A 6,314-nucleotide genomic window follows, 5' to 3' on the forward strand; every position below is an offset into this window, starting at 1 on the left:
ATCCTCAGAACCATGTAAGTAAATAAAACAAAAGATATTTGCCCATCTACATCTAACACACACACACACACACACACACACACACACACACACACACACGAAAGAAAAAAAAAGTCCTTACCTCTTTCTCTTTTCTGTCAGGTATAATTTACAATGAGAACTTAACATGTACTATGTCCATAAGACAACCAAGAATACTATGATCTGACTTATTTTATACTTCACACCAATATTGTTTCACTTAATCAAATACCTTATAATTAATAAAACACATTAAAGTCAAGACTGGACTTCATACTTTCATTCTCTATTAATCAGCATTATTGCTACTGTTTTAAACTGAAGATATTTTTATAAGTTTTTCTTTTTTATATTCAAAGAAGCATACTTACAGATTCGCCAACTATAAATGTTTTGTCTTTGGAAAACATTTCTTCTGAAATAGTTAGTTGGTGGACCTCTGATTCTACTATATCATCAAGATGATCACTGTTTGGTAACAGAACTTCTCCATCTTCTCCTAACTCTTTACTAAGTGGCTTAAATTCCTCTTTAAATTTCATGTCCAATGCATCAGAGGTCTGAAGATCAATTTGATCCTGAGATAATTTCATTTCATTAAAATAATGTTTTTCATTTTGCTGACAGAAAGTAAGTGCTTGTTTTGATGACATAGTATTTTCTTTTCCCTTTGATAGTCTAGATAGTTCAGTTTGGTGAGCAAATGCAACGCTCATTGACACAATGACCTAAAGAAATCAATCAATCAAACAAAAAGGATTAGATTTATAAATACCAGCTGGATTTAAAAAGTGGGTCATTATTCAAAATTATATGAATTAGAAAAAAGCCTGGCCTCATAGTTTTAAAAACAAAAATAAATCCTCTGATAAAGTGATACAGAGATAGGCTATTTTTCAATAAATTTAACATCAAAGTGTTTTACTGCCTGACTTTTAAAATAAAACAAGCAAAATTTTTCTAACTATAACATCAATAAATGCTCAGTACAAAAATAAAAAGAATAAAAGTCTTTATATTTCCCCTTCCAAAAAAATTCACTTGGCCATGAGTGATAATGTTCCGTGACAATCCTCCATCAGTATCTGTAGTTATTATCTAACATTGCAATAATTTATCAGGGTAATACAACCACTTTTTCTCTTCATAACTTTTCCCTCATTTTTAGAATGCCAAACTCCTTCACAAGGTAACTATTTACAATGTAACACATATATAAAAACTTGTGGCATTCTGAAAAATTGTAATTACTATTCTATATCAAGAAAAAAATGTTCTTCTCAATGAAAAGCACCGCAAAACATTCTATGAAGCAGCAATTATAGTTGATGCTGTTATACAACTGTTTGGTGGACTATATATGAAACTTACAAATAAAAAGAAAGTACATACCATCAATAAAATCTATGCTTTTTTTTTGACAGTTCAAAGATCAAGAAAATCTATAAACCAAGAAAATCTTCCAGATAAACTATAAACTTACCTTAGCTATTTCTTCTTCTAATCTTTCTTGGTATTGTTTTTCCAACAATTTAACCATATTTGTTTCTTGTTTCATTCCACATTCATTAGAAAACTAAATTAAAGGGTGAAATATGACAATTTACACTGATTTTATACCATTAATTTTAAGGATGTACTCATTATTCCAAAAATATCACTATTTTTGGACACTTTCAAATAAAAATAAATTTCAGTTATCTTTAACTAAAAATATTAATCTAATAATCCTACGAAATAATTACACTTATTATAAACTTAAAGATGCAAAGAGAGAAATATATTTACATATCTGTAATTATTAGCATAAATTCTAGGGTGGGTTAAGGATACTTAAATATAATTAATAAGACATATATATATATATATATATATATATATATATATATATATATAAATGTATATTTATTTTAAGTAAAATGTTAACAATTGGCTATGTTTGATAATGAAATTATGAGCAAATTTTCTTCTTGGTATTTATTAAAAGAACACAATTTTCCACATACAAATTATTTTTATCAATTAAAAAAATAAATCTTCTTTTAGAAATGTAGATATACTGTCAACATGAAAGTATTTGTTTATTTACAAATTATTTGAATTTCATCCAACAGACATTTAATAAGGGATGAGTGTGGCTCATATCTCTTCTTAATATCCAGAATGAGAAAGGGCAATAGGCAGTGATTTTAATTTTTACTAGAATTTAGAATTATTGAGTGAAGATGAAGATGCAGTTGGGGGTTTGAAAAAAGTTTTGAATAATACAATGTTGAGGAGAGGCAGAGAGTGGTTCAGTGGCAAGCACAGTAAAAAAAAAGGGCTTTTCTATCATTACTTCTGTTGGAAGATGGCCTGATCCATTATTCCAGCCCTAGCACCTTGGATTTTAGGGAATCCTATACACCATTCTGAAGATACCCTCTGCTTCCATAAGAGGAAGAAAAGACTATGTTGGCCATGGTACTGAAGCTGATTTATTACACAGTTCATAAAGAAATGTTACAAAGAAAAAATTTAAACTGTAACAAGGAAGGAAAATTCTCAAATTTAACTTTCTCTGTGTTTTTCCTATGCTATGAAAATATTTCTATAGACATTCTGAATCTTTTACATAAGGTATTATCCTTATGCTTTATGCTTAATCTTAGCCAAATATTTACTACATAATTACAAAACTGAGACATAAAACTGATAGTAAGAAAAAAGTATCAGTGTACATAACTGTTTAAAAATGAAGATTAAAAATAACATACCTCTATTGCATGATCAATATTCTTTTTTAGACAACTTCCAGGATGTACTACTGATTTCTGTACATCAGATTCTTTAATTACCACTGAATCAACAGAGAAGCTAAATATAAATGAAAAAGTATACAAAAAATAGTGTTATGTGTTTTATCCAAAGTTTCTACCATGCATAATGTGTACTGAGGCAGTGGGGAGACAAAAATGATAGTTCCCCCAGGGTTACAAGTATTGTAACTTAAAACATTTTTGACTAAGTTTTCCATTTAAAAGTAACAATGAATATTATGTCATTTAATGAATTTCAGTATAAATGTATGATAAAAATTTATTATGTAAAAAAACATTTTTAATAAGTCTTTTAAAAATAACATCTTAGATATGCTTATATAGCAACAGTGTACATAATATAATATACTATATACACTGATACTACACACTACTTATATACCTAAGATATATGATACATATTATTCATATTACATGGATATCTAAATTACACAGACACAAAACATATAATAATATAGAATAGATTATATTGGATTAAATATATTAAAAGAGCCAGGTACAGTGGTGTGTGCTTGCAACTCCAGAAATTTGGGAGGTTGAGGCAGGAGGATCAAAAATTCAGGACGAGCCTTAGCAATTTAGTGAGACTCTCTTTCAAAATAAAAAAAAAAGGTTGGAAATGCAGGAAGATGGCTGAATAAAGTATTTGCTTCCCTGACAGATCTGTGGAGTGAACCAAGAAAAGCAGAAAGGCCACTTTTCAACAAGATGGGTGGGTGAATAGTCCAGAACTAGGAAGGACTTAACTGGAATTTAATACTGGATACTCAAAACAGATCATGGACTCAAGAGATCTTGTATAATAAATCTGTAAAATAGCTGGAAGTACAAACCAGAATAATCCCTATGTGAATGTAGTAAAGCAATAAAGGAACTAAAGGAACCCCCATTCCTAGGAAAACGGAGGTGTTTTGCGGTATGGAGAGCTTAAGAGCTCAGAGATACTGCTCAAAAAACAAAAAACAAACAAACAAACAAACAAACAAAAAACCTCAGTAAGCTGTGCTGCACAGCATCTGTGTACAGGAGGGAAGCCACCAGCTTTCTTGGTGTCATGCATGGAGGACAGCAGAAAGAACCATTGTGAAGCAGTGGCTGGGGGGCCTGCAGCTAGGTGAGTCAATTATTGGCAGACCAAAGTCTGGCCCCCAAAATGTGCAAGGCAAACCTATGCTGTGTGATAGAGAGTGTTCCAAAGTGAGAAAATCAAGCATGGAGGGATATTTACACAGGAGAATACTGATCAAGGAAACCCACCTGGCTTTCCCCTCCCCATCTAATCAGCTGCTTGCAGTACTGGATGGAAGAGAAGTGCCTGACTGTGAATTTGAAAGGACAGGCAAAGGAGAGATCAAGTTTGGAGACCAAATGACGACCAGGGTTCATGGGGTCTGCAGGCAAAGTAGTGGGCTAAGAAAAGATTCCTACATCACATGTGTAGAACCTAAAGGAGGTTCCCAAGGTGCGGTCTTCCAATGTGAACAGACAATTGCTGAGCCTTGGAGGTGTGATGACTTAAAATCTTCAGACCAATAGGCACGCAGTGAAGAGATTGGAACGTACCTAAGCCTACACCTTAGCTCTAGTAGTTCCGCTTCCAGGACTAACCCTCTCACCCTAGCAACCCTAACTACCCTGAGGGTAGAGCTAGCATCAAACTCCAGACAACATACCTAACTGCTCAGAAGAGAAGCTGAGAAACTTTTGAACTGCCATGGAAAAAAGTGTTCAATTTTTCATCCAGATTCCTTTTTTTTCTTCTCTCACATGTCTACCATTTTTAAAACCAAGTATTTTTCATGGATCAGTTTACTGAGGACTGGGATATCTGAATACTACATTACAGTTTTGTTGTTTATTATTTTCTTTTAAAAATTTTTTTACTATATTTATTTATTTATTTTTCCCTCTCATTTATCTGTCTCCTTGAATTCTCTTTCTCACTTTTCTCTTGCTAACACCCAACCTCTATTAAGTCCTCCCTTCATTCTTCCTATAATTTTTTTTAAAGAGAGAGAGAGAGAGGAGAGAGAGTGAGAGAGAGAGAGAGAATTTTTTTAATATTTATTTTTTAGTTCTCGGCGGACACAACATCTTTGTTGGTATGTGGTGCTGAGGATCGAACCCGGGCTGCACGCATGCCAGGCGAGCGCCACATCCCCAGCCCATTCCTATAATTTTTTAACTTCTATCTTTTCTGATCCTTCCTCATAAACATCACACCCTACATGACTTTTGTTCTCTCTTTGTCCACCAATGGAAACTGTAAACTTTTTTGCAAACTTACTGTTTATGTTGCAGACAATAATTGAACACATCATTTCAGTTTAATGGAACAAAACTGTGGATGCCTTAATAGGAGCTATTTGGTTTAAGGCTGTATATTGTTTGTATTGGGTGCAGTTATTATTTGTCTCTTCCTTAAAGGCGAGGTACTAGAAATCTTCAGGGACACTATGAATCTACAGGGTAGAAACTGTACTGCCTGAAATCCACACTGCTAGAAGGGCAGACATAAGAACAACATGAGAAAACAATGGAACAAAGTGGCCCAAACAAACCAAGATGATCCAATAATTAAACCCATAGACAACACAGTAAAAGAAATGTAGAAAAGGAGTTTAGAAAGTACATATTAGACTGACCTGGTACATAAAGAACGATATAGGGAATAAAATCAGAGATAAATTTGAGGAGGTAAAAGATCATTGCAGAGGCAGAGATTCTCAGAAAATGACAACAACAACAACAACAACCCCAGAAATCTTCAAAATGAAAAATCAATAAACCAATTAAAAATTCAATGGAAAGTATTATCAATAGACTACACCATTTGGAAGATAGAACCTCGGGCAATGAAGACAAAATATATAATTTTGAAAATACAGTTGACTACACAGGGAAGACGGTAAGAAACCATGAACAGACCTTCCAAGAATGATGAAATAACAAGAAAAGACCAAATTAAGATTTATCGGGATAGGTGAAGGCATAGAGATACAAACCAAAGGAATGCCCAATTTTTCAATGAAATAATATGAATAAATTTCCAAAATCTGAAGAATGAAATGGAAAATCAAATACAAGAGGACCTCAAATGTACAGATCACAACAGACCCACATCAAGACACATCATAAAGAAAAAGGTCAATTATAGAAAATAAGGATTGAATTTTAATGGCTATGAGAGAAAAAATATCAGATTATATATAGAGGGAAACTAATTAGGATCTCAGGTGATTTTTCAACCCAGACCCTCAAAGCCAGGAGGTCCTAGAATAATATATACCTAGTTCTGCAAGAAGATAGATGCCAACCAAGAATTCTATATCTAACAAAATAAAACTTCAGATTTAAAGATGAAATAAAAACCTTCCATAATAAACAAAAGTTAAAAGAATTCACAACTAGAAAATCTGTGCTATAAAACATTATCAACAAAGTATTCCATGAAGATGGAAAAAAAAGTCAAAA

General features: G+C 32.6%; 1 long non-coding RNA gene across 1 annotated transcript; it reads right to left on the reverse strand.

Annotated features, from left to right (window-relative positions):
• Positions 1–557: 557 nt before the first annotated feature.
• On the reverse strand, positions 558–2,895 carry LOC308640014. The gene is made up of 3 exons (XR_014020154.1): positions 2,778–2,895; positions 1,505–1,597; positions 558–749 (listed from the first exon to the last, which is right to left on the reverse strand). It is a non-coding gene; the product is annotated as an uncharacterized lncRNA (long non-coding RNA).
• Positions 2,896–6,314: the final 3,419 nt, after the last annotated feature.

This window comes from Spermophilus citellus (assembly GCF_964194105.1).
Source record: "Spermophilus citellus genome assembly, contig: SCAFFOLD_191, whole genome shotgun sequence".
Classification (NCBI taxonomy): domain Eukaryota; kingdom Metazoa; phylum Chordata; class Mammalia; order Rodentia; family Sciuridae; genus Spermophilus; species Spermophilus citellus.